Raw genomic sequence first — 27,603 nt, 5'->3', positions numbered from 1 at the left:
CATGGACACCGAGATCTCTCTGCTCATCCACACTACCAAGAATCTTACCATTAGCCCAGTACTCTTTCTTCCTGTTATTCCTTCCAAAATGAATCACCTCACACTTTTCTGCATTAAACTCCATTTGCCACCTCTCAGCCCAGCTCTGCAGCTTATCTATATCCCTCTGTAACTTGTAACACCCTTCCGCACTGTCCACAACTCCACCGACTTTAGTGTCATCTGCAAATTTACTCACCCATCCTTATACGCCCTCCTCCAGGTCATTTATAAAAATGACAAACAGATCCTTGTGGTACACCACTAGTAAGTGGACCCCAGGCTGAACATTTCCCATCAACCACCACCCTTTGTCTTCTTCCAGCTAGCCAATTTCTGATCCAAACTGCTAAATCACCCTGAATCCCATGCCTCCGTATTTTCTGCAATAGCCTACCGTGGGGAATCTTATCAAACGCTTTACTGAAATCCATATACACCACATCAACTGCTTTACCCTCATCCACCTGCTTGGTCACCTTCTCAAAGAACTCAATAAGGTTTATGAGGCACGACCTACCCTTCACAAAACCGTGTTGACTATCTCTAATCAAATTATTCCTTTCCAGATGATTATACATCCTATCTCTTATAAACCTTTCCAAGACTTTGCCCACAATAGAAGTAAGGCTCACTGGTCTATAGTTACCGGGGTTGTCTCTACTCTCCTTCGTGAACAAGGGGACAACATTTGCTTTCCTCCAGTCTTCTGGCACTATTCCTGTAGACAAAGATGACTTAAAGATCAAAGCCAAAGGCTCAGCAATCTCCTCCCTAGCTTCCCAGAGAATCCTAGGATAAGTCCCATCCGGCCCAGGGGACTTATCTATTTTCACACTTTCCAGAATTGCTAACACCTCCTCCTTATGAACCTCAAGCCCTTCTAGTCTAGTAGCCTGTATCTCAGTATTCTCCTCGACAACATTGTCTTTTTCCTGTGTGAATACTGACGAACAATATTCATTTAGCACCTCTCCTATCTCCTAGGACTCCACGCACAACTTCCCACTACTGTCCTTGACTGGCCCTACTCTTACCCCAGTCATTCTTTTATTCCTGACATATCTATAGAAAGCATTAGGGTTATCCTTGATCCTACCTGCCAAAGACTTCTCACGTCCCCTCATGGCACTTCTTAGCTCTCTCTTTAGGTCCTTCCTAGCTAACTTGTAACTCTCGAGCGCCCTAACTGAACCTTCACGTCTCATCTTTACATAAGCCTCCTTCTTCCTCTTGACAAGTGTTTTGACTGCTTTAGTAAACCACGGTTCCCTTGCTCGACCACTTCCACCCTGCCTGACAGATACATACTTATCAAGGACACGCAGTAGCTGTTCCTTGAACAAGCTCCACATGTCCATTGTGCCCATCCCCTGCAGTTTTCCTCTCCATCCGATGCATCCTAAGTCCTGCCTCATCGCATCACAATTGCCATTCCCCCAGATATAACTCTTGCCCTGCGATATATACCTGTCCCTTTCCATAACATTTCTGCCGAAATGCTAGCTATCCAAAGTGTGGCTTTACAGAATCGGATGGCACTTGACTATTTGCCAGCCAAAAAAGGTGGCACCCACTCCCTGATTGGTGTAGGGTGTTGCACCTACATCCCAGATAATTCAGAAGAAGTCAAAAGCTTGGCAACACATATTAAAGAAGAAGTCAGGAAACTTGACACACCCTCTGACAACACTCTTTGGGGGTGGCTTGCCAGATGGTTGGGTGGCACAGGAATGTCCATTATTCAGGGTCTCCTCTTATGTTACATAATTGGACTTATTATTTATGTAATGATCATGCTGATCAAATTCATTGGCCAATGTAGGGCTAACCATAATGCCCCATCAATCCAAGTGGTTCATAGTAAACCAACCGCACCACCAGCCAATGACATTAAACTGGGTTGTTACTACTGAACTGTTATTTACTGCATTATTATTGCACTGTTAACCAATTATTACTGAATCATATAATCAACCTCAATTATTAATCAATTGTTATTGTACTATATAATCATTTCTGTATTGAATAAGAATACTTCTAGAATGCTTGTAACGCAAAGCTTTGCCCGCTCCATTGTTGAAAGCTGTTCTCAAACAAGTGAACCATTGACAACAATGTGAATGAGTTCCTCCACGCTTATTTCTATCCTACCGCCTTTCTTCCTTAATTTCTATTTTTATTTTTGATTCATCTTATTAATCTTTAGCAGAATCAAAGTGGGGACTGATAGAAACTAACCTTTTAATATAGGTAAAAAGGGTTAAAGGAAGAAATTATTTAAAGAAATCATAATAACTAAGATTTTATATATCAACCATAACAGTGAAAAATAGCTGACTGCTTGTGAAAAGATCAGATAAGAAGACTGCAAGAGTTTGCAAGGCCGAACTGACAGAAAGACTCTTTGTGTTAGAGAGCTGGGCTAAGATCCAGTTCCGTGTCCATGGTAACCACAAAATCACTCCATGGAAAGGATTTTTGCTGAGAAAGCGTTTCATCGAGTGGAAAATCACTGAAATGTTTTATCTCTTAAATTAACAGACACTTTAGTCGAATTAAACAAATTATAGATTAGTTAAAACCAATCACAGTTGTAGAGAGGATGAAACTTTATAGATAGTAATCTTCTTAAAAGTTTAGGTACTGGGATGGAAAGCCATTCTGAAATCAATTCAACCTATCCTCTAAAACCTGTTCTATCCTCTTGCTTTGCAAAATCGCTATTTTATTCAATTTTAAATTGTGCAGTCCTTTTGTACTGTGTATCTTGATTTGAAGAAATTACTACGAGCTGTCATTGTATTTTGAATTCAACAATCTGTATTTGCGAAAGACAATCATTCTGATTAGCTAGCTGCAGGGCTAGTTGGAACATTCTAAATTCTGTACTTGTGTGAAAATTGAAACTTATCAATAGACACAAGAAGCTGACAAAATACAAATGACAAATTGCCTTTAACCCAAGAAGCCAGTCTTGAATCTTTGTTATTTGGTATATGGTATGGCATTACTGGTATATGAATAGACACAGAGATCCAACACAGCCACAAACTAAAACTGAACATCGACACCTGCCTGTTTCAACCCCTAGCTCCTCCCATTGACTACATTGACTCACTGAACTGAACAGAATGGCCGGGATTCTCCGAGCCTCCTGCCAAAATCGTGCTCGGCGTGGGGGCGGTGAATGGGGCGTCAGACCCGCGATTGGGTCCGACGCCCTGCTGGCCCCCTTCAGGTAAGTGAATCGCTGGGCAAAGGGGCCCGTTGACCCCGGTGTGAAACACTCTGGTGTTTATGCCGGCGTCAACACTTAGCCACCATTTCAGAGAATCTCTAAATAATGACTCTGCAGGGAACTCTCTTAATGTAAACAAAAATCCATTAGCCATAAGCCCAGCTGACTTGCAAACCAGTATTTTTAAAAACACTACTGTAACATTCAAACACACACTAACCCAGACTTTTGACTCTTACTGCATCAAATACATATTATACAATGTCTGAAATTCCTACATTCACCACAAATTACCTAGCAAGCCATTCAGTTGAAGGGAAATTACTGATGGACAACAAATGCTGGCATTGCCAACAATCTCATGAACAAATAAAAAAATACATGGCATGATGTGTTGGGTGTTCTGGATCACATACAGGTCACCAACACTTGAAAGAGTGCAACACTATTTTATTGAGTCATTAACTGTTTAAACATACTGAGACTGTGGGTTAATACGATACTAACTTGAACTAAAGACCTCTGCCTTGTCTTAACCAGTCGATGCACTCAGCACATGGTGAATGTCTGTGTTGCAGGCTGTGAGCTCTGTCCTCCTAGCTAGCTGCAACTCGAATGAGCGGGAACTCAGATGCTTCCTGTCTTTATCGTGCGTGTGCTCGCACTGGTAATTGGCTGCGGTGTTGTGTATGTTGATTGGTCCCATTGAGTGTCCATCAGTGTGTGTCTGCACCATGATATACTGGTGTATATTATGACATCCCCCCTTTTATAAAAAATGTACCTACGTGGCAATAAATAGTGTATATTGAGTGTTCCTGACTATGTGTGTGCAAAATATTTACAGGACTATGTACATAAAAACGAAGCTATTTACATGGGAAGGTGCCTGGTGCAGAAAAAAACGGTGTGTCACAAGAATAATGAGATGAACACTATATACAAACCACTTGAATGATTAAACGGAAGAACAGAACAAATCAGAAAGTCCATAAGTCCACAAAGTTCACAAATTAAGTCTCTGAGGTGGGTGACGAATTCTGGTTGACCGCCCCAAGGGTGGGTCGGGAGCCGCCAGTTGAGGAGCGGGCTGGACTGCGTCGGAGTGAGGAGGATGCAGAGTGACCAGAATCTCTGCATAGTCCAGGTCAGGGACAACAGGAGGGCATGGCAATGGTGGAGGATCACGTAGCGAGCGTGGAACGAGACGAAGGGCACGCCGATTGCGGCGCAGAATGGAGCCATCCAGCAGATGAACCAGGAACGAGCGGGGAGCCACCTGCCGAAGAACCACAGCGGTTGCAGACCAGCCACCATCCGGAAGATGGATGCGAACGTTGTCATCTGGAGCCAGAGCAGGGAGATCAGCTGCACGGGAGTCATGAGCCACCTTGTGCTGTGCACGAGACAGCTGCATCCAGTGAAGGACCGGAACGTGGTCAAGGTCTGGGACATGAATGGACGGCACCGTCGTCCTCAGGGTGCGACCCATGAGCAGCTAGGCTGTCGACAGGCCAGTGGACAGTAGGGCCGAGCGATAGGCCAGCAGGGCGAGGTAGAAATCGGACCCAGCATCGGCAGCCTTGCAGAGGAGCCGTTTGACTATGTGGACGCCCTTCTCCGCTTTGCCGTTGGATTGGGGGTACAGGGGACTGGATGTCACATGCACAAAGTTGTACCTCCTGGCAAAGTTGGACCATTCCTGGCTTGCGAAGCAGGGGCCATTGTCCGACATCACAGTGAGTGGGATGCCGTGTTGAGCAAAGGTGTCCTTACAGGCACGGATGACTGCAGACGATGTGATGTTGTGTAAACGTACCACCTCCGGGTAGTTTGAAAAGTAGTCTACAATCAGGACATAATCCCTGCCCAGTGCATGGAACCGGTCGATGCCGACCTTGGACCAAGGGGACGTGACCAACTCATGGGGCTGTAGGGTCTCACGTGGTTGGGCCGGCTGGAAGCGCTGACAAGTGGGGCAGTTGAGCACTGTATTGGTGATGTTGTCATTGATGCCGGGCCAGTACACTGCCTCTCTGGCCCGTCGGTGGCACTTCTCCACGCCAAGATGGCCCTCGTGTAGCTGTCCCAAGACGAGCTGGCGCATGCTGTGCGGGATGACAATGCGGTCCAGTTTCAGGAGAACACCTTTGACTACCGCCAGATCATCTCTGATGTTGTAGAACTGCGGGCATTGGCCCTTGAGCCACCCGTCTGTTAGGTGGCGCATGACACGCTGCAGCAAAGAGTCAGCCACTGTCTCGCGGCGAATTTGGACGAGGCGTTCATCCGTGGCAGGTAGATTGGAGGCCACAAAGGCCACGTGGGCGTCAACCTGGCAGATGAATCCGGCTGGGTCACAGGGAGTGTTGACTGCCCTGGTGAGAGCGTCGGCAATGATCAGGTCTTTGCCCGGGGTGTATACCAGCTGAAAGTCCTATCGCCGGAGCTTGAGCAGAATACGCTGGAGGCGAGGCGTCATGTCGTTCAAGTCTTTCTGTATTATATTGACCAGCGGGCGATGGTCAGTCTCGGCGGTGAATTGGGGAAGGCCGTACACATAATCATGAAACTTGACGACACTGGTCAACAGGCCCAGGCACTCCTTTTCTATCTGTGCGTAGCGCTGTTCCGTGGGGGTCATGGCACGTGACGCATATGCAACGGGGGCCCATGATGAGGCCTCATCGCGTTGCAGGAGCACTGCCCCAATGCCAGATTGGCTGGCATCGGTCAAAATTTTTGTCTCTTTCGCTGGATCAAAAAAGGCTAAGACCTAGGCCGTGGTGAGTTTAGTTTTGAGTTCTCTCCATTCGCGCTCGTGGGCAGGAAGCCATTGGAAGTCTGTTGTCTTCCTGATCAGGTTCCTGAGAGCCGTGGTATGAGAGGCGAGGTGAGGGATGAACTTCCCCAGGAAGTTGACCATGCCCAGAAATCGGAGGACCGCCTTCTTGTCCTCTGGCGTTTTCATGGCTGTGATAGCAGCCACCTTGTCCGCATCCAGCCGCACACCCAACTGGGAGATGTGGTCCCCTAGGAACTTGAGTTCCCTAATAACACTGTGGGTCCACCTACACTACGTAGACTGCAGCAGTTCAAGAAGGCAGCTCACCACTATCTTCTCAAGGGCAATTGAGGATGGGCAATAAATGCCGGCCTAGCCAGTCAAGTCCACATCCTATGCATCAATGTTAAAAAATCCATTGGATGGTATTCTCCGTCGGTGGGATCCTCTGTTTTGCCGGCAACGCACCCATGCACGTGGATTTCCCGACGGCATGGGGGTGCCCACAACGGGAAACCCCATTGGCCGGCTGCCGGGACAGAGGACCCTGCTGCTGGCAGGGGAGCGCTGTACCAGAAAAAGTGTGCGGTTGGACAGAGAATCCCGCCCATTGTGTTTCTTCTTTTAAAGGAGGGAATGCACATGGCATCCCACACAATGAGGTATTTTAGCTGTTGTCCGGGTGGACATCATGGCATTTATCTGATCAGGTAATACATGAACATTAATTGAATGGAAACTATTACTACTCATTATGGCAATGGGGTTAATAATTATAGAATTTACAGTGCAGAAGAAGGACATTCGGCCCATCGAGTCTGCATCAGCCCCTGGAAAGAGCACCTACCTAAGCCCACACCTCCACCATATTCCTACACCTCCACCCTATTCCCGTAACCCCACCTAACCTTTTTTGGACACTAAGGGCAATTTAACATAGCCAATCCACCTAACCTGCACACTTTTGGACTGTGGGAGGAAACCGGAGCACCCGTAGGAAACCAACGCAGACATGGAGAGAACGTGCAGTCTCTGCACGGACAGTGACGCAAGCCGGAAATCAAACCAGGGACCCTGGACCTGTGAAGCAACTGTGCTAACCACTGTGCTACCGTGCTGCCCATATGATATGTAAGAGCCTGATGTGACACCATATGTGACTTTGAGAAGTCAGATCCTACGCACTGTGCAGGGATCCCTTCTACAAAGTTGAAGCTGTGCCTCCTGTCCAATCGATACCGCTTTCCACTGGAAGTTGGCAACTCTGGTTGGAGGCATTCCTGAAGGTTTATCTGTAAGATGCACACACATGCATTATGGTCTTGCATACAATCACATAGATAACTATGAACAGAAAGTCAGAGGGAGAGCACTGAAATTCCTAAACTGGGAGTGTACATTTATTAAATTACTCCTTGTGGGTTCACAAACTAGGGAAAAGATAGATTAGCTAAGAATGGTGTAAACTGAACTGCCCCAGTACAACTTAACCTGAGCATCAGCATTGCAGCCTTGACTCCATCAGTAAACTTGTTTCAGCTCCTGAATGTCCGTATGTTTTGTTTTGAGTGTGACGGATAATTAGGGCCAAAGGATAATTGTGTTGTAGAACCACTCTCACTCGAAATTGAATTGAGGAGCACCCAAACAACCATTTGTAAATCAGATGGGTCTTACAGAAATCGTTTCAAGGTCACTATTACCAAGGCTCGTTTCAGATGTATTGATTGAATTCAAATTCCACCAGTTTCCAAGATAGGATTTGAACCCTTAGGCTGCCAGATTGCTAGTCCAGTGACATCACCACTGCCTCCCACTACTATCCAAAGGAGGACTTCCATTCCTACATGTGGTTCTCAATTTGGAATGCAATTGCAAGAGGTGGAAGGACAATTTTGTAATCCAATGTGATCCACTTCTTAAAGTGAAGCAACAGTAACAGCACTATGACAATTTTTAATTGAGTAATCAAAGGAAAGAATCGAGTTCCATTGTACAGTCCGCCACTGTTGTCAGAATGAGAACAATAGAGATGGACCAAAATAGGACACATTGATCAAGTGGCTTACATTTTAAAAGCCCATTGGAAGGGAACAGAAAGTGAAGGAGGTAAGGAACGTCATAGTTTTGAGGCCTTGGGAAAACAATACAATAACAATAATCTTTACTGTCGCAAGTAGGCTTACATTAACACTGCAATGAAGTTACTGTGAAAAGCTCCTAGTCGTCACATTCCAGCGCCTGTTCGGGTACATGGAGGGAGAATTTAGAATGTCCAAATGACCTAACAGCACATCTTTCGGGACTTGTGGGAGGAAACGGGAGCTCCCGGAGGAAACCCACACGGGGAGAATGTGCAGACTCTGCACAGTCAGTGACCCAAGTCAGGATCGAACCTGGGACCCTGGCGCAGTGAGGCAACTGTGCTACAAGGCCACCTATAAGAACATAAGAACGTAAGAACTAGGAGCAGGAGTAGGCCATCTGGCCCCTCGAGCCTGCTCCACCATTCAATGAGATCATGGCTGATCGTTTGTGGACTCAGCTCCACTTTCCGGCACGAACACCACAACCCTTAATCCCTTTATTCTTCAAAAAACTATCTATCGTTATCTTAAAAACATTTCATGAAGGAGCCTCTACTGCTTCACGGGGCAAGGAATTCCATAGATTCACAACCCTTGGAGATTACTTGGAAAACTGACAATGTTTAATTTTGACATACTGAGAATGTGGAAAGGGTGCAGGATATCTTTGAAGCTTACAAGAATGAAAGGGGAATTAATAGAAGACCAATGATCATGGTGTTATCACCAAAATACGAAGGAGCGCGTAAATGGCAAGAACCTAGTTTGAAAAGGGACCTGCTTTCTCTTACATACCTTCGAAGAATTGGAGGGGACAATATATTTTGAAAGGCACAGAGGGCATCAACGTGTGACAGGAAGCCCACACAGTGGCTTTGAGAGAGGATGGGAACACGTTTGGGTCAAGCAAGAATATGAGGCAGGTGGAAGTCGGTCACCCTCATCATTTTAGAATCTTTAAATAATGTCACTAAGCAATTCAGAGGCAACGTTTCTCGGGATGAATCACAAAAGATATTCAGCTTGTCTGTAACCATCAGCACATTCTGCAAGTTAATGTTAGCTTCCCCAGAAACTGCCACAATGCCTTCATTTTAGCTAGGCTCCTGGGGAGTCAGGTTTATCCTCTGCGCTGACATAATGCTGATGCGGTAACTTAGAACATGAGCAGAATTCAGACATGGTGAAGTGCTTGCCCCCCCCCCCCCCCCCCCCCCCGTAGAGTTATTATAGAACATACCATTAACATAGTGAAATAGCATCTTGGGTGTCTGGGTGTCCTGTGAAACACTCAAAAGCACTTAAATATATTTTTTTACCCTTTATCATGGGCTGAAGCATCATTATGAAGAAGTCCCCAAATGCAGGAAAGGAACTATCAAAAGGAATTGAAGCAACAGTAAGAACTCATGGAGCAGAACGTATTTTTGCCTGCAAGAATAAGTCATTCAACTCTCATAAAGAGTTGAACTGCAAATTTGTCCCAGTTAGGCCTTCCCTATTCCCTCTGAACATATGCTTTCACCTGCTATTCCTTCCCTTTTCAACTCACAACTCACAAATCTATTTTTCATGCCACCCGATGAAAGTCACCCTTTGCATAAAAAACAAACATAATGCAAATATTTTTAGTCTCTGAACACTGTGTGCATGTCTACTCTTTTCTGCCACTATGCTTTTTACTGTATGAGGTGAGTCCTGATAACCCTAAGCTGGTATTGCAGTTAGGTACTACCTTAGTGCATAAGTGCATGAGGTTACCAGCAGCACTGTATTAATCAAATTGAGATGGGCCTCACTTCAGGATAGCTGAGTCTTGAGATGGATGTATTGTCGGCTGAAATATTTCTGTTATAGTATATACAGCCTCGTCCTGCTTTCTTTCCATTACTTGAGCAGGAAGAGGCGAGAGAGAGAGTTGTTATACCAAGATAAGTCTGTATTGTCGTATGTATCATTTTAGCCTTATCTCCTACTGGTCACCTCTTCGCCATGACTAGCAAACTTACTGACACCAACTAAGTTAGTGAATAATACTCGTTAACCAGTGCCCAAAACTGTCGGACAAAAAAAATCTTTCTGACTCTGGAACTTGAAGCTCCATGGCAGCCATCTGAGTATTTGTGAGAGGCCCAAACAGCCCTCATATCTTTTGCCATTGGACAGGTTGAGGGTGCCCATTGCTGTAGATCATCTTGGAGTCACTCCGTAGTGGATTGCAATGCTGAGAATCAATCCATTGTGTATGATGTGATTTATCAGCGCTTCCTTCTCAGTCTCTACCTGCAGTTTAGAACATAGAACATACAGTGCAGAAGGAGGCCATTTGGCCCATCTAGTCTGCACCGACCCACTTTAAGACCTCACTTCCACCCTATCCCCGTAACCCAATAACCCCTCCTATCCTTTATTGGACGCTAAGGGCAATTTAGCATGTCCAATCCACCTAACCTGCAAGCCTTTGGATTGTGGGAGGAAACAGGAGCACACGAGGAAACCCACGCAGACACGGGAAGATTGTTTAGTATGGCCCCAGATGAAGCTTGATACGAGGAAAATACCCTTCTTCTAAAAGCAGGCCTTTGAGATCCAGATCCTTCGGCCCATCAATTGAGGCCCAGTGCAAGTTATCCTTCTGGACAGCACAATAACAACCACTAGTATTTATATAGCACCTTTAGCTTAGTAAAGCATCCCAAGGAGCTCCACATGACACTCTCATCTGACACCAGGATGCACAAGGAGATACCAGGGCAGATGAACAAAAGCTTGGTTTGACAGAGCGTTTTAAAAAAGGAAAGAGAGGAAGAGGTGTGCTGAGGTGTAGGGAGAAAATTCCAGAGCGCATGGCCTAGGCAGCTTAGTTGTTGGATTAAAATCAGGGAAGCTCAAGGGCTGGAACTGACGAAGACCTTGGAAAATTGCGTGGCTGGAGAAGGTGACAGAGATAGGGAGGAGCGAGACCACTGAGGGATTTGGAAATAAGGACGAGTATGTATAGGATTACTCAGGATAAATTGAGCAGAAACGATCCGCTTGGCCCAATCAGTCCATGGTGGCTTATCGCTCCATTCACAAATCTCCAGCTCTGAAGAAGAGTCACATCTCTCCACAGCTGCTGCCAGACCTGCTGAGTTTTCCCAGCATTTTCTGCCTTTATGTCCTCTAGTGCTGTCTCATCTAAATCTATCATTGTATCCCTCTATTCCCTTCTCCCTCATATGCTTGTCTACATTCCCTTTTAATGCATAAATACATCGATACAATTTGCTTCAACCACTCCTTGGGGTAGTGAGTTCCACATTCTCACCAATCTTTGTGTGAAGGTGTTTCTTCCGAATTCCTTATTTGATTTCTGGATGACTGTCTTGGATTTATGGCCTCTAGTTCTGCTCTTCTCACCAGGAGGAAATATTCTCTCTGTGTCCACGCAATCAAACCATTTAATAATTTTAACGACCTCTATTAGGTCACCTTTCAGCCTTCTTTTCTCACGAACAAAGAGAGCCAGTCAATCCTTTCCTGATAGTAAATGCCCTCCCTATTCTTCCTACAAAAATGTGCTACCTGCATCTATCATTGAACAGCCGTGATCTCAGCACTGATCCTCATTGCAAACCACTTCCCACCTTCTGCCACTCTGAATAAGTACCTATGATAACCTTCAGGAGGACCATGGGGAATCGGCGATTGATCTCCCCATGGTATTCGCAGAGTATGAGTTCATGTGAGGAGTGGGTAGAGGTCCATTCAGCTGGGGCTCCTTAGCGGGACTTTTAAATGTAACATTTTCCTGGGCTGGGACGTTTGTTTTGAGTGTCGGGGTAGCGGCTTTATTTTCAGTTTAAAGTAAAGCAGCTTGGCCTTTCACTTCACACCGCCTGGAATTATTATATTGGCGATGAGGAGCAAGCACAGCTTTCGAAACTCCCCGATGACAACTTCAGTAAGAAACAAAGCAAAAAGAAAAACCCAGAAATACCCTTGTTTGGGAAGCTCAAACCTTATGATGCAGATATGGATGTCTGGGCCGGGCATGCTGAATGCATGTGCTACATTCTTCCATGCCAATGACATAGAAGAGGATGACAGACATAAAGTAATCCTTTTGACAGCACGCAGGGCTTAACATATCCTGCAGCCCCTCACTATAACGGTAAATGAGCTTGTAGATCTAATAAAGAACCACTACAACCCAAAATCGTCCATAATCCTCCAGCCTTACCAATTCAACATGGCTGGGATGACCCCTGGGGAATCCGTGACAGAATTTCTGGCCAGATTAAGGAAACTGGCCAGATACTATGAGTTTTGGCATATCTGACCGAGATGCCATGCAGCCGGCTAGTGTGTGGGATCGATAATGTTGTGATACAAAAAGAATTATTGGCAGAACCCACCCTTGATCTTAAAAGGGCTACAGAATTTGCACTATCATCAGAGAATACCGAGAAAGGGGCCAATAACTCAAGGGATGATGGACAGCGTTCTCAGGCTGGGAGAGTTGGGGTGGGGGTGGGGGTGGGGGGGTGGTGGTGGGGGGGGGGGGGGGGGAGGACCCTCATATAAAAAAGGCAGAATTCCTAGTGAAGGCTCCCACACGCCTCACCCACCACCAGCTCACCATTCAGTCAGGACATTATGACATCTCAAAAGATGGCCACTTAACCCTAGAAGTACCAGGGAAGCAAAATTGGAAAACTAAAAGCATCAGCCGCAAGGCTGCTGTAACTATGGCCAAAGAACACGACCCAGGCAAGGCTAGAAGAATGAGCACTACACATGCTGCCCAGGCCGGAAGCCAACGCCACCTAAAAGTCTTGCAAGTCTATCAGCCTATAGAGGATGTAACAATGCAACTTAACTGCATCATCACCCCTAAGGTTGCCCCAATAAAGATAACACACTTTTGGTCAATGATCATTCTTTATAAACGGAGGTGGATACGGGAGCTGCCAAATCCATCACCAGGAGCAGACCTACCGGCAACTCGGATGAACATCTTGCCCCAGTCCTGCGCAGCACCAGAGCCAGATTGGCCACATATACAGGGGAACATTTGAAGATTATGGGAACCACTATGACTCCCAACTACCTACAGGCAACAGATGGCCCAACTCCCTCTCGTTGTTGTATGAGGACCAGGACCCATCCTCTTGGGCAGAGACTGGCTCCGGAGGATCCAGCTGGACTTGGCGACCAATGTTTAAACTAGGAACTAGTGGACTGTAGAAGGTCATTGGCAAATACCCAGAGGTGTTACAGGAAGACCTTGGCAGAATAAAGGGAGCAAGAGCAAAGATTTATGTGGATCCTAACTTCCATCCAAACATTTTAGGGCACATTCAGCCTCATATGTTTTACTTACCAAAGTAGAGGCCGGACTCAATTTGTGAGAGAGCCTTGGGATAATACGACCAGTTCAGTTCGCAGAGTGCATTGCACCAGTAGCCCCCATCCTGAAGCCTGGCAAGTCGGCCAACCTTTGTGGGGACTATAAATTTATGACTAATAAAGCCTCACGTTTAGATCGGTGTCCCATGCCACATATGGAAGATCTATATGCCAAACTGACAGGGAGTCAAACCTTCACCAAACTAAATATGAGCCATGCCTACCTTCAGCTCAAACTACACAAGTCATCCAGGAAGTGCGATAATAATTAACAACCATAAAGGTTATACAAATATACACACCTGCCCTTCAGAGTCTTGTCGGCATGCATCATTTTTCAAAGCATGATGGAGAACATTTTCCAGTAGCTACCTAAAGTGGCAGTATACTCAGGTGATGTGCTAATCACAGGAGGTGACCAAGGGTAAAGAGCACCTAGCAAACTTGGAGGAGGTTTTGAGACAATTTTTTGATGCAGGTGTCCGCCGCAAACAAAAAAGTGTGTTCCAGGCAGGCAAGTGATCTATCTAGGGTACCAGGTCAAGAAAAAAAGGCCTCCACCCCATGGAGAATAATGTTAAGGCCATCAAAGAGGCACCAACAATGCAAAATATGACAATTAAAATCTTTCCCAGGCCTCGTAAACTACTATGGGAAATTTATCCCAAACCTGGTCACTTTATTGTCACCCCTGGACACATTGTTAAAGAAACACCAGAAGTGGGTGTGGCAGGTGCGACAGGGTGAAGCCTTTGCAAAGGTGAAGCAAGAGTTACTATCATCAAACATTCTGGCTCATTACGACCCCAAGAGAGAACTGGTATTAAAATGTGATGCCTCTCCATATAGGGGCAGTCCTTTCCCATCGATGGGACTATGGCGAAGAGAGATCTATCACATATGCATCCAGAATCTTGGCGAACGTGGAAAGACGCTTTCTCAGATCAAAAAGGAAAGAGTGGCTATAATTTTTGGGCTGAAGAAATTCCATTCATATGTCTGCCACTGACATTTCACAATCATAACAGACCTTTTCAAAGAGAATAAAGTGATTCCCTCCATCACCTCGGTTTGGATCCAACATTGGGCATTATTGTTAGTGGCCTACAAACACTCTCTTGAACATTGTCCAGGAACACACATTGCCAACGCAGATTCCCTGAGTCGCCTCCCGCTGCCCATAATCTTAGCCCCTCTGCCGGCACTGGAAGAAGGCATCATTACCTGGAACTTCCTGGATACCTTACTAGTGTCCGTGAAGCAGATTCAAGCGTGGACCAAGAAGGAGCCCACAATGGCAGAATTGTGCCATACGACCTTCAGTAGTGGAATCTGAGGACACCCTATGGATGTCATGAAGCCCTTCCTCACTAAATGACAAGAGCAGAGATGGTATCTTCCTGTGAGGAGTCTGAGTAGTCCCCCACCCAGGTTGGCGGCCAATCCTGATGGAATTACCCAATGGACACCCCGGGTTATCCAAGATAAAAATTCTCAGAAGGAGCTACATCTGGTGGTCTGGGCTTGATGAAGACATCGAGAATCTGATAAAGCCATGCTTTTTGTGCCAGGAGAACCAGAAACTCTCACCTTTGGCCTGTTTGCATCCATGGGGATGGCCTGAAAGACCATGGGTATCTGCACGTGGACTTCACTGGCCCATTCTTAGGATCGATGCTCCATATTAAAGGTTGACACCCACTCTCTGACCTTGTTCATTGGTCTTTTATGGGCCACCCTATCAAAGGCCTTTTGAGAATCCAGATAAACTACACCTACAGCATTGCCATCATCTACTCTCTTTATTACCTCTTCAAAAATTTGAATAAGGTTAGTCAAGATTTTTCCTTTTGAAATGTATGCTGACTATTCATTTTTGTACTTTTTAAATAGATGTTCTTCTATTCTCCCCTTTAGGATTTCATTGTTTTTTCTACTGCTGATGTTAAGTTGACGGGTCTATGATATCTCAGGCATGTTCCATGCCCTTCTTAAATATAGGAATTCCATTTGTTACCGAGTAAATTAGTTGGTACGTTTGATAATGCCCCTGCTATTGTTCCCTAGTTCTTTTAAATTTTGTGGATGCAATCCATCTAGGCTGGAAGTTTTATCCTCCTTCAGTCTGATTACTTTATTCAATATATTTTTTAATCAAGGCATTGCCTAACTGGGAGCTAAAGTGAGTCAGCAAACATGGGCTGATGCATGAATGAGAATTAGTGCAAGTTGGGTCACAGATTTTTGGATGACCTCAACTTATGACGGGTAGAAAGTGGAAGACAAGGAGTGCCTCGGGACAACCAATTCTTGAGATAACAAAGGCCTGGATGAGGGCTTCAGCAGCATATGAGCTGAGGCAGAATCAGGTGATATTATGGAGGCAGTTTTGTGATGGTGTGAAATGCGGATGTAAGCTCAATTTGGGATCAGATATGACACCAAGATTGCAAACAATCTGGTTAAGCCTCAGACATTTGTCCGGGAGATGGATTGGGTTGGTCACTGAAAGAATGGAGTTTATAGCAGCGATCAGGCTTGGACTTGCAACCATTTAGTTGGAGGAAATTTCAGCTGATCAGTGATGGATATCAAAGATGCAAAATGTTAAATTATAGTCCGTGTAGGCATCGAGAGAGAGGTGTTGGAGAAGTGGAGCTGGGTGTCGTCAGCACAGATGTAGAAATTAATGCTGTGTTTTGGGATGATGTCGGTAAGAGGCAGCATGTGGATGGGAAACAGGATGGGGCCAAGTATAAGACCCTGGAGAACACCAGGGGTAACAGTGCAGGAGCAGAAAGAGAAGTCATTGCAGATTGGATTGGATTGGATTGGATTTGTTTATTGTCATGTGTACCGAGGTACAGTGAAAAGTATTTTTCTGCGAGCAGCTCAACAGATCATTAAGTACATGAGAAGAAAAGGGAATAAAAGAAAATACATAATAGGGCAACACAACATATACAATGTAACTACATAAGCACTGGCATCGGATGAAGCATACAGGGTGTAGTGTTAATGAAGTCAGTCCATAAGAGGGTCATTTAGTAGTCTGGTAACAGTGGGGAAGAAGCTGTTTTTGAGTCTGTTCATGCGTGTTCTCAGACTTCTGTATCTCCTGCCCGATGGAAGAAGTTGGAAGAGCGAGTAAGCCGGGTGGGAGGGATCTTTGATTATACTGCCCGCTTTCCCCAGGCAGCGAGAGGTGTAGATGGAGTCAATGGATGGGAGGCAGGTTAGTGTGATGGACTGGGCGGTGTTCACGACTCTCTGAAGTTTCTTGCGGTCCTGGGCCGAGCAGTTGCCATACCAGGCTGTGATGCAGCCCGACAGGATGCTTTCTATGGTGCATCTGTAAAAGTTGGTAAGAGTCAATGTGGACATGCCGAATTTCCTTAGTTTCCTGAGGAAGTATAGGCGCTGTTGTGCTTTCTTGGTGGTAGCGTCGACGTGGGTGGACCAGGTCAGATTTTTGGAGATGTGCACCCCTAGGAATTTGAAACTGCTAACCATCTCTACCTCGGTCCTGTTGATGCTGACAGGGGTGTGTACAGTACTTTGCTTCCTGAAGTCAATTACCAGCTCTTTTGTTTTGCTGGCATTGAGGGAGAGATTGTTGTCGCTACACCACTCCACTAGGTTCTCTATCTCCCTCCTGTATTCGGACTCATCGTTATTCGAGATCTGGCCCACTATGGTCGTATCGTCAGCAAACTTGTAGATAGAATTGGAACCAAGTTTTGCCACGCAGTTGTGTGTGTACAGGGAGTAGAGTAGGGGGCTAAGTACTCAGCCTTGCGGGGCCCCGGTGTTGAGGACTATAGTGGAGGAGGTGTTGTTGTTCATTCTTACTGATTGTGGTCTGTTGGTCAGAAAATCGAGGATCCAGTTGCAGAGTGGGGAGCCAAGTCCTAGGTTTTGGAGCTTTGATATGAGCTTGGCTGGGATTATGGTGTTGAAGGTGGAGCTCTAGTCAATAAATAGGAGTCTAATGTAGGAGTCCTTGTTTTCGAGATGCTCTAGGGATGAGTGTATGGCCAGGGAAATGGTGTCTGATGTGGACCGGTTGCAGCGGTATGCGAATTGCAGTGGATCAAGGCGATCTGGGAGTATGGAGGTGATGCGCTTCATGATCAACCTCTCGAAGCACTTCATTACGACTGAAGTCAGGGCCACTGGTCGGTAGTCATTGAAGCACGTTGCCTAGTTCATCTTTGGTACCGGTATGATGGTGGTCTTCTTGAAGCAGGTGGGGACCTCGGAGTGGAGTAGGGACAGGTTAAAGATGTCCGTGAATACCTCTGCCAGCTGGTCCACGCAGGCTCTGAGTGCACGACCAGGGATCCCGTCCGGGCCCGTCGCCTTCCGAGGGTTCACTTTCAGGAAGGCCAATCTGACTTCGGAAGCTGTGATGGTGGGTATGGGTGAATTATGGGCTGCTGGGGCACTCGCCAGCGGATTGTTGGTTACCTGCTCGAACCGAGCATAGAATGCATTGAGTTCATCGGGGAGGGGTGCGCTGCTGCCAGAGATACTGCTCGGCTTCGCTTTGTAGCCCGTTATGTTGTTTAGTCCTTGCCACAACCGCCGAGAGTCTGTCAGTGACTCTAGCTTGGTTTGATATTCTCTCTTGGCATTCTGAATGGCTTTGCGGAGGTCGTACCTGGATTTCTTGTATAGGTCAGGGTGATCGCCTCAGATGATCGCCTGGCGACATTTTGGTAGCGAGGCCAGACAAGTTCAGCCTTAACAACCTGGATAATCATGAAGAGATGTTGGAAGAGAATGGTGTGGTCAACTGTGTCAAAGGCTAGAGACATGTTGACAAGTACAAAGAGAGGCAGTTTGCATTTGGCAACAACATTGGGTGTTACTTATGATATTTTTAAAATAAATTTAGTGTACCCAATTTATTTTTTCCAATTAAGGGGCAATTTAGTGTGTTCAATCCACCTACCTTGCACATCTTTGGGTTTGGGGATGAAACCCACACAAACAAGGGAAGAATGTAGAAACTCCACATGCACAGTGACCCAGAGCCGGGATCGAACCTGGGACCTCGGCGCGTGAGGCAGCAAGGCAAACCCACTGCGCACTATGCTGCCTGTTACTTATGATTTTGATAAGAGTCGTTCCGTGTGTTGATGCAGAAACTTAAGTGAAGGGTGGAAGAGGCAGCACAGTGGGTAGCACTGCTGCCTCACAGCGCCAAGGACCCGGGCCCGATTCCGATCTTGGGTGACTGGCTGTGTGGAATTTGCACGTTCTTCCCGTGTCTGCTTGGGTTTCCTCTGGGTGCTCCAGTTTCCTCTCACAGTCCAAAGATGTGCCGGTTAAGTGGGGTTACGGGCATGGGGCGGGGGTGTGGGCCTAGGCAGGGTGCTCTTTTGGAGGGTTGAGAAACCAAATGGTCTCCTTCTGCACTGTAGGATTTCTATGGACACAAATTTGTGAAGAAACAGCATTTTCAAGCACCTTGGAGAGGTAACAAAATAGGAAAGCAATAGCGGTTATTCCTGCTCACTAATGTTGAGCCGCTGGCTCTACATGCCTGATAGGAATATCTTTGAGCTCATGTTTGTGAGACATTAGGTGAGTGGCAGAGCGTGGCATAAGATGCTGGCATAACTGAAGTATTTCGAGACTGTGGGGGAAAAGGGAATCTGCAAATTGGGTAGCTCTTTCTCAGAGCCAGCCCTGGCTCACAGGGCCTCTCTCTCTCTTTGTGATTCTGTATCAAACAGATATATTGAAGCTGGCGCTTCAATCAACACATACAGATAAAGCAAGGGGGAAGCGGTTGCATTCCTGTGCTAACATTTCGAGCAGAAGGAACACCGAGACGAGTTAGGATAAGAAGTAAAGCAGAAATTCTTCATGAAGCAAGAACTGGCTAGTCTCCAGACTTTGACATTACTGGAACTTCAGTTGAACTCCGCCGTGTTCCTGCTGCTTGTTGCTCAGACACAGTAAGAGGCTGTAGGTTTATGGAGTTGCCACTTTGTCACTGCTCTTCTTTTCCATAAACAAAAAGATGTCTCACTACAGATCCTTGGGACACTGCACTCCACTAAAAAAAAAACTTTCATTTACTCTTATTCCTTCTTTATTGTCTCCTCACCATTTCTCTATCCAGGTAACCACATCATTATTAAACAACGTGCCTTAATTCTCTTACACAATATACATCATGTTCCCTATATCTATTCTAGATCTTTCCTAGTCATTTCTTCAAGGACTAATGTCCGACGATAAACTTTCATGAAGGGTTAACAAAGACCCTTGAGGAACAATGTGAGTGGCGATTTGCTGTTGTGCACCTTGTAGCTCATACATAGCGCAGCCAAAATGTGGCGTTGGAAGGTGCTGGATATTGAGTTCAGTGATAGGTGTTGATCAAGCAAAATGCTCTACACTGGATGGCACATTGCTTTTTGACTCTTCTGTGGCTGCATCCATCGAGGCGAACATTACCTGCCACTTTTTCAACTCAAGCCTTCAGGTTGACCAAGTCTTGCTGTTGGATGAAATGGACAGCTTCATTATTGAAGAGGTTGGGAATGGAGCTGAACACTGTAGAATTGTCAGCTGACAGTCTAACGCCTGGGGCGAAATTCTCCGTTATCGGCGGAAAGTCCGCCGATCGGCGCAAAAAACGGCGCAAATCCGACTTGCGTCACGTCGGAAAAATGGGTCGAAAGTCTCCGGCCCGAAATGGGCTAGCAGCGACGTAACGGGATCCACGCTTGCGCAGTGGTTCACGCCGTGCAGCGTCATACGCGCCGCACGGCGTGACGGCTCATAAGGTCGCGCTGCTCCCCCCCACCTGACCGGAACACCCGACCGGAACACCCGACTGGATGGCTGGCCGCCGCTCAGCCCCGAGGTTTGAGTCACGGGATGTGGAGGCGCTCCTGGACGCGGTGGAGCAGAGGAGGGACGCCCTGTATCCCGGGCACGGCCGCAGAGTTGCCCCACGCCACAGCCGGCGTCTGTGGAGGGAAGTGGCAGAGGCCGTCACCGCTGCGGCCCTGACACCACGGACAGGCACCCAGTGCCACAAGAAGGTGAACGACCTCGTCAGAGCAGGCAGGGTGAGCCTCCCCCATATCCCCCCTCCCCCATGTCCCCCCTTCGCCCATATCCCCCCTCCCCATATCCCCCATATCCCCCATATCCCCCCTCTCCCATATCCCCCCTCCCCCATATCCCCCCTCCACCTCCCCATATACCCCCTTCCCCCATATCCCCCCTCCCCCATATCCCCCCTCCCCCATATACCCCCTTCCCCCATATCCCCCTCCCCATATCCCCCTTCCCCCATATACCCCTCCCCATATCCCCCCTCCCCCATATCCCCCCTCCCCATATCCCCCCTTCCCCCATATCCCCCCTCCTCATATCCCCCCTTCCCCCATATCCCCCCTCCCCATATCCCCTCCCCCATCTCCCCGTCCCCCATCTCCCCCCTCCCCCATATCCCCCCTCCCCATATCCCCCCTTCCCCCATATCCCCCCTCCCCCCATATCCCCCCTCCCCCCATAACCCCGCTCCCCCATATCCCCCTCCCCCATATCCCCCCTCCCCATGTCCCCCCTTCCACCATATCCCCCCTCCCCATATCCCCCCTTCCCCCATATCCCCCCATCCCCCATATCCCCATATCCCCCCTCCCCATATACCCCCTTCCCCCATATCCCCCCTCCCCATATCCCCCTTCCCCCATATACCCCTCCCCATATCCCCCCTCCCCCATATCCCCCCTCCCCATATCCCCCCTCCCCATATCCCCCCTCCCCCATATCCCCCCCTCCCCCATATCCCCCCTTCCCTCATATCCCCCCTCCCCATATCCCCCCTCCCCATATCCCCCCTCCCCATATCCCCCCTCCCCATATCCCCTCCCCCATCTCCCCTCCCCATCTCCCCCTCCCCCATCTCCCCTCCCCCATCACCCCCTCCCCCATATCCCCCCTCCCCCATATCCCCCCTCCCCCATATCCCCCCTCCCCCATATCCCCCCTTCCCCCATATCCCCCCTCCCCCCATATCCCCCCTCCCCCATATCCCCGCTCCCCCATATCCCCCTCCCCCATATCCCCCCTTCCCCATATCCCCCTCCCCCATGTCCCCCTCCCCCATGTCCCCTTCCCCCATAACCCCCCTCCCCATATCCCCCCTTCCCCCATATCCCCCCTCCCCCATATCCCCCATATCCCCAAGTGAATCCAGCCCTAACCTTACCTCTGCAATGCAAGCGCAACCGATGGCGTGCATTCATATACCTGCCTAACAGTGTTGCCTTTTACCCCTGCCACCCCCCCCCCCCCACAGGATAAGCGCGCACACAACAATAGGGAGCATGTGAGGACTGGAGGAGGCCCCGCTGATGAGAGGCCACTGACCGAACACGAGGAAAGGGCCCTGGAACTGGCTGGCGGACCTGACGACCGGGAGGTTGCTGATGCAGAGGTCGGGGGCGTAGTAGCAAGTGAGCCACCGACAGCCCGTCCCCATATCCCCCCTCCCCTATATCCCCCTCCCCATATCACCTGATCACTGCCTGATGTCTAACCATGCATTCTTCATTGTGTATCGCAGGACCAAACGTCCAGGCACCCATCCCCGCAGATGCAGACCGCCCGCAGGATGCCCCTCAGAGGCCACGGGAGACGGAGAGACACGAACCCTCCAGCATGCGACGCCCGCAGGATGCCCCTCGGAGGCCACGGGAGACAGAGAGACCCGGACCCTCCAGCATGCGACGCCCGCAGGATGCCCCTCGCACACCACGGGAGACGGAGAGACCCGCACCCTCCAGCATGCGACGCCCGCAGGATGCCCCTCGCACACCACGGGAGACGGAGAGACACGGACCCTCCAGCATGCGACGCCCGTAGGATGCCCCTCGGAGGCCACGGGAGACGGAGAGGCCCGGACCCTCCAGCATGCGACGCCCACAGGATGCCCCTCGCACACCACGGGAGACGGAGAGTCCTGGAGCAACAGGGAGACGACACCCCCGTCACGCGCGGGAGCGACCACCCAGCGACGAGGGGGGCAGCCACAGGCCCCCGTCACATCCGAGCCAGGACACCACTACCCAGGACACCACTACCCAGGACACCACTACCCGGGACACCACTACCCGGGACACCACTACACGGGACACCACTACCCGGGACACCACTACCCGGGACACCACTACCCGGGACACCACTACCCGGGACAGCACTGCCCAGGACACCCCTACCCGGGATAGCACTACCCAGGAAGACGAAATACCGGACAGTGACTCAGAGTGGATGGGTGGAGATGAACCCCCACCCCAAAGTGCCATGGACTCAGAGTGGGACAAGAGCACGACACAACGCCACTGCTGTCACCAACACCATCCACCATCGCAGAAACACTCACCTCGGTTGGGCACTTTAGTGATGAGGCATCTGGTACACTCACTGATGCGCACAACACAGCCGTCCCGGTACAGCAGGTGGAGGTAGGAGCAGCAGAAGGGCCGGGTGGTCGGAGGGCAGCCCGGCCCAAGCGAACATCTGCCGCCCAGATGGATCCCGGGTTCCTGGAGTTACCACACCCACACATAGATCCGATGCAACCACCGACCCGGAGACGAGCGAAGAGGGTGACGGGCGGCTTGAGGCGGCTGCAGTCGCAGGTGGAGGAGTCCACCCGTGTCCAGGAGCTGGGAGTGGTGCCGGTCATGCGTGCCACCCAGGCCGACACCGCACGGGTGGCGTCCGCGTTGGAGGCAATGGGTGCGACGGTGTCAGACATGGGGAACGGTTTGCGAGGCCTGGGGCTTTCCGTGCAGGCGGCGTCTGTGGCCCAGGACACGGCTGCCCTCTCACAGGAGGCCATGAGCCAGTGCCAGCGCCAGATGGCAGAGGCGCTCAACACCATAGCCCAGTCTCTGTAGGCCATGGCCCAGTCTCAGCAGGCCATGGCCCAGTCTCTGCAGGCCATCGCTGAGGGCATCGGCGCCAGTGGCCATGTGCGAGCCGGCGTCGCACTGTCACAGACAGGGTTTGCCAACCCGCTGGGCTCCATGGCTGCAAACCTGCAGACCCCTGTCGATACCAGCACGGGCCTCCAGGACTGGCAGCGCCAGATGTCGGGGGGGCGTCGGATGGGCAGTCCGTTCGCATCCCCCACCCATGTAGAGGCCTGGGGGCCATCGGGCACCCCGAGGGAGGAGGAGGTGGTGTGGTCCGTCCCGGCTCCCCCTGTAGGGGAGGTCCCGGAACACCGCGACACCTCCCCTTCCGTCCCAGGTGCATCGGGTGGGCAACGGGCAGGACAGGCTGGCAGCTCGCCATCCCAGTCGCCCGGGCCGCAGCCATGCCCATCTAGGCCAGGACGCCCCAGGAAACGGCCGCCAAAGGGATCCAGTGTCAGAGGGCAGGAATCACAGGAGTCCACCTCCAGTTCTGCTGTACCGTCTGGGGAACCACGTAGACATAGTCAAAGGGCCCGTAAGGCCAAACAATTAGACACTGAGTAAGTTGGCACGGATGCAGGGCACAGATGAGTTTTAGGGGCTAGGGCATGTGCATGAGCTCGTTTGGATATTAAAGTCAATGTTACACCTACAGAAGCTGCCTTTGTGCTCTGTCCAAAGCGTGCGGGGGTGTCATGTACATTGAGCGCAGGTGTGTGTGTGAGGGGTGGTCTTACCTCAGCCCCAGGTGAGTCTGCCCCGTTCCCCCCAGGCCGCCATCAACATCCCCCGGGCAGTGGACGGGACCGTGCGCTGCAGTGTCACAGCCGCATGCAGGGATGGTCCGGGTGGATGGTGGTACTGTGGCCATGGGTCAGACATAGTCCAACGATGTAGAGCCAGGAGCTCACCGCAGGGCGGGTTGTCATCATCCTCCATGGCCTGCAATAGACACGCGTCCACCCGCAACTGTGTGAGCCCGGCCCGTTGTGCCGCAGGTGGATCGGCAATGGGGGGGGGGGGGGGGGGGTGCATGCGGGTGGGGGGTGTGGGTGGTCGGCTGTTGCCATGGTGTGCGGTCTGTGGCCATACTACCCGATTCCCACGCCCATCTAGTCAGTGAAGCGGGCGGCTATCAGTCTGTCCCGTGCCCGCTGGGCCAGCCGGTAACGGTGGACAGCCACCCGCCTGTGTCTACCCCGTCTGCCCTGACCATTACCCTCATCCCCCTCATCTGGGAGGACTGCGCCTCTTCCTGCTGCTCCTCCACTCCGCCTTCCTCTGCCTGCGGCACATCGCCCCTCTGCTGGGCTATGTTGTGCAGGACGCAGCACACCACAATGATGCGGCCGACCCTATCTGACCGATTCTGGAGGGCGCCCCCAGAGAGGTCCAGGCACCTGAAACGCATCTTCAGCACGCCAAAGCACCTCTCTATCACTCCCCTTGTCGCTACATGGACATCATTGTAGCGGTTCTCCGCCTCATTGCGTGGCCTCCGTATAGGCGTCATCAGCCACGATCGCAATGGGTAGCCCCTGTCGCCCAGCAACCAGCCCCTCAGCCGGGGATGGCGTCCCTCGTACATGCCGGGGATGGATGACCGCGACAACACGTATGAGTCGTGTTCCCTGCCTGGGTAACGGTTGCAGACGTGCAGGATCATCATGCGGTGGTCGCAGACCACCTGTATGTTCATCGAATAGGTCCCCTTCCTATTGGTGAACACCAATATCTGCAGGTGGCCGCACGGCGACGTGCATCCCATCGATCGCGCCCTGGACCATGGGGAACCCAGCCACGGCAGAGAAGCCCACGGCCCGGGCATCTTGGCTGGCCCGGTCCACAGGGAAGCGGATGTAGCGGTGCGCCATGGCATATAGGGCGTCTGTCACTGCCCGGATGCACCGATGCACCGATGTCTGCGATATGCCGGACAGGTCCCAACTCGGTGCCTGGAATGACCCCGTTGCATAAAAGTTCAGGGCCACCGTAACCTTGACGGACACGGGAGAGAGGGATGTCCCCCGCCAGTGCCACGCGGTGACAGGTGTGCCAGCAGGTGGCAGATGTGTGCCACGGTTTCCCGCCTCATCCGGAGTCTCCTCCTGCATTCCCGGTCCGTGAGGTCCTGGTATGACTGCCGGGGCCGGTACACACACGGGGCGCCCTCGGGTGCCTCCGTTGCCGTGGGTCCGCGACGTCCTCCTCCCCCTCCTCGTCCTGTCGGTCAGGTGTCCCTCCAGCCTGGGCGGCTGCCGCCTGCCCCTCTGCGGCAGCCTGCGCCGCCTCTCTGGCACGCTCCTCCTCCTCCTCCTCATCCAGGGCAACATGGACATTAGCGGCTGCCGCCACGGCGGCCAACATCGCTGGATGATCGGAAAACATGACGGCCTGGTTTTGGGGGGGGGGGGGAACGATGACATGTCATCATTGCCGATATCTTCCCTCCTTCCCCCCAGCCAGGTGGCATGGACCGCATGGGGTCCAACTGTTGGAGGCTGGCACCTGGCCAGGTGGACCAACTCACTTGCCCTCAGCACCCCCCCCTCCCCGGCACGGACCCCAACCTCCTCCCCGGCACGGGCCCCCCCCCCCATCCCCCTCCCTGGCACGGACCCCAACCTCCTCCCCGGCACGGGCCACCCATCCCCCTCCCCAGCACGAACCCCAACCTCCTCCCCGGCACGGACCCCCCATCCCCTCCCCGGCACGGACCCCCCCCCATCCCCCTCCCGACACCTGGCACGACCCCCCCACCCCATCACCCTCCCCGGCACGGACCCCCCCATCCCCCTCCCCGGCACGGACCCCCCCCATCCCCCTCCCCGGCACGGACCCCCCCCATCCCCCTCCCCGGCACGGACCCCCCATCCCCCCTCCCCGGCACGGACCCCATCCCCCTCCCCGGCATGGACTCCAACCTCTCCCCGGCACCGGACCCCCCCAACCCCCTCCCCGGCACGACCCCCCATCCCCCTCCCAGCACGGATCCCCCCATCCCCCCTCCCCGGCACGAACCCCCCCCATCCCCCTCCCCGGCACGGACCCCCCCCCATCCCCCTCCACGGCACGGACCCCCCCCCCATCCCCCCTCCCCGGCACGGACCCCCCCCCATCCCCCTCCCCCTCCCCGGCACGACCCCCCCCCCCCATCCCCCCTCCCCGGCACGGACCCCCCCCCACCCCCCCTCCCCCGGACTCCCCCCCTCCATCCCCCTCCCCGGCACGGACCCCCCCCCATCCCCCCTCCCCGGCACGGACCCACCCCCACACCTCCTCCCCGGCACGGACCCCCCCACCCCCCCTCCCCGGCACGGACCCCCATCCCCCTCCCCGGCACGGACCCCCATCCCCCTCCCCGGCATGGACTCCAACCTCCTCCCCGGCACGGCCCCGCAGGCCCCCCCCCCATCCTCCTCCCCGGCACGGACCCCCCATCCCCTCCCCGGCAACGACCCCCCCATCCCCCTCCCAGCACGGACCCCCCCATCCCCCTCCCCGGCACGGACCCCCCCCCCCCCATCCCCCTCCCCGGCACGGGACCCCCCATCCCCCTCCCCGGCACGGACCCCCCATTCCCCTCCCCGGCACGGACCCCCCCATCCCCCTCCCCGGCACGGACCCCCCTCCCGGCTCTCCCCTGGAGCCCATCCCACTCTAACCCCCCCCCGCCGCACACACACACACACAACCCGAGACACACCTCTCCCCCACACATTCAGACTGCGGCCACGCCATCGCCTGCCCAGAGCCAACCCCCCAGGCCGTCACTCACCTCCACGCTGGTCGGCGTGAACCTGGAGCACAGGTTCACGCCGATGAAAAGGAGGTTTGATTTACGTCGACGTCAACGGTCATCACGTCGACGGGACTTCGGCCCATCCGGAAGGGAGAATATCGACAGGCCCAAAATCGGCTGCCTTGCGCAGACCCGTGCCATTCTCCGACGTCAGCGGCGCCATTAACGCCCCGCCGACTTTTCTCCCTTCGGAGACTTCGGCAACCGGCGGGGGCGGGATTCACGGCGGCCAACGGCCATTCTCCGACCCGCTGGGGGGTTGGAGAATGACGCCCCATGTTTTTATCAGGTCATGG

This window comes from Scyliorhinus torazame, chromosome 11 (assembly GCF_047496885.1).
Source record: "Scyliorhinus torazame isolate Kashiwa2021f chromosome 11, sScyTor2.1, whole genome shotgun sequence".
Lineage (NCBI taxonomy): Eukaryota > Metazoa > Chordata > Chondrichthyes > Carcharhiniformes > Scyliorhinidae > Scyliorhinus > Scyliorhinus torazame.
The sequence above is the reverse complement of the archived record's forward strand: the minus strand, read 5'-3'. Positions refer to the sequence as shown.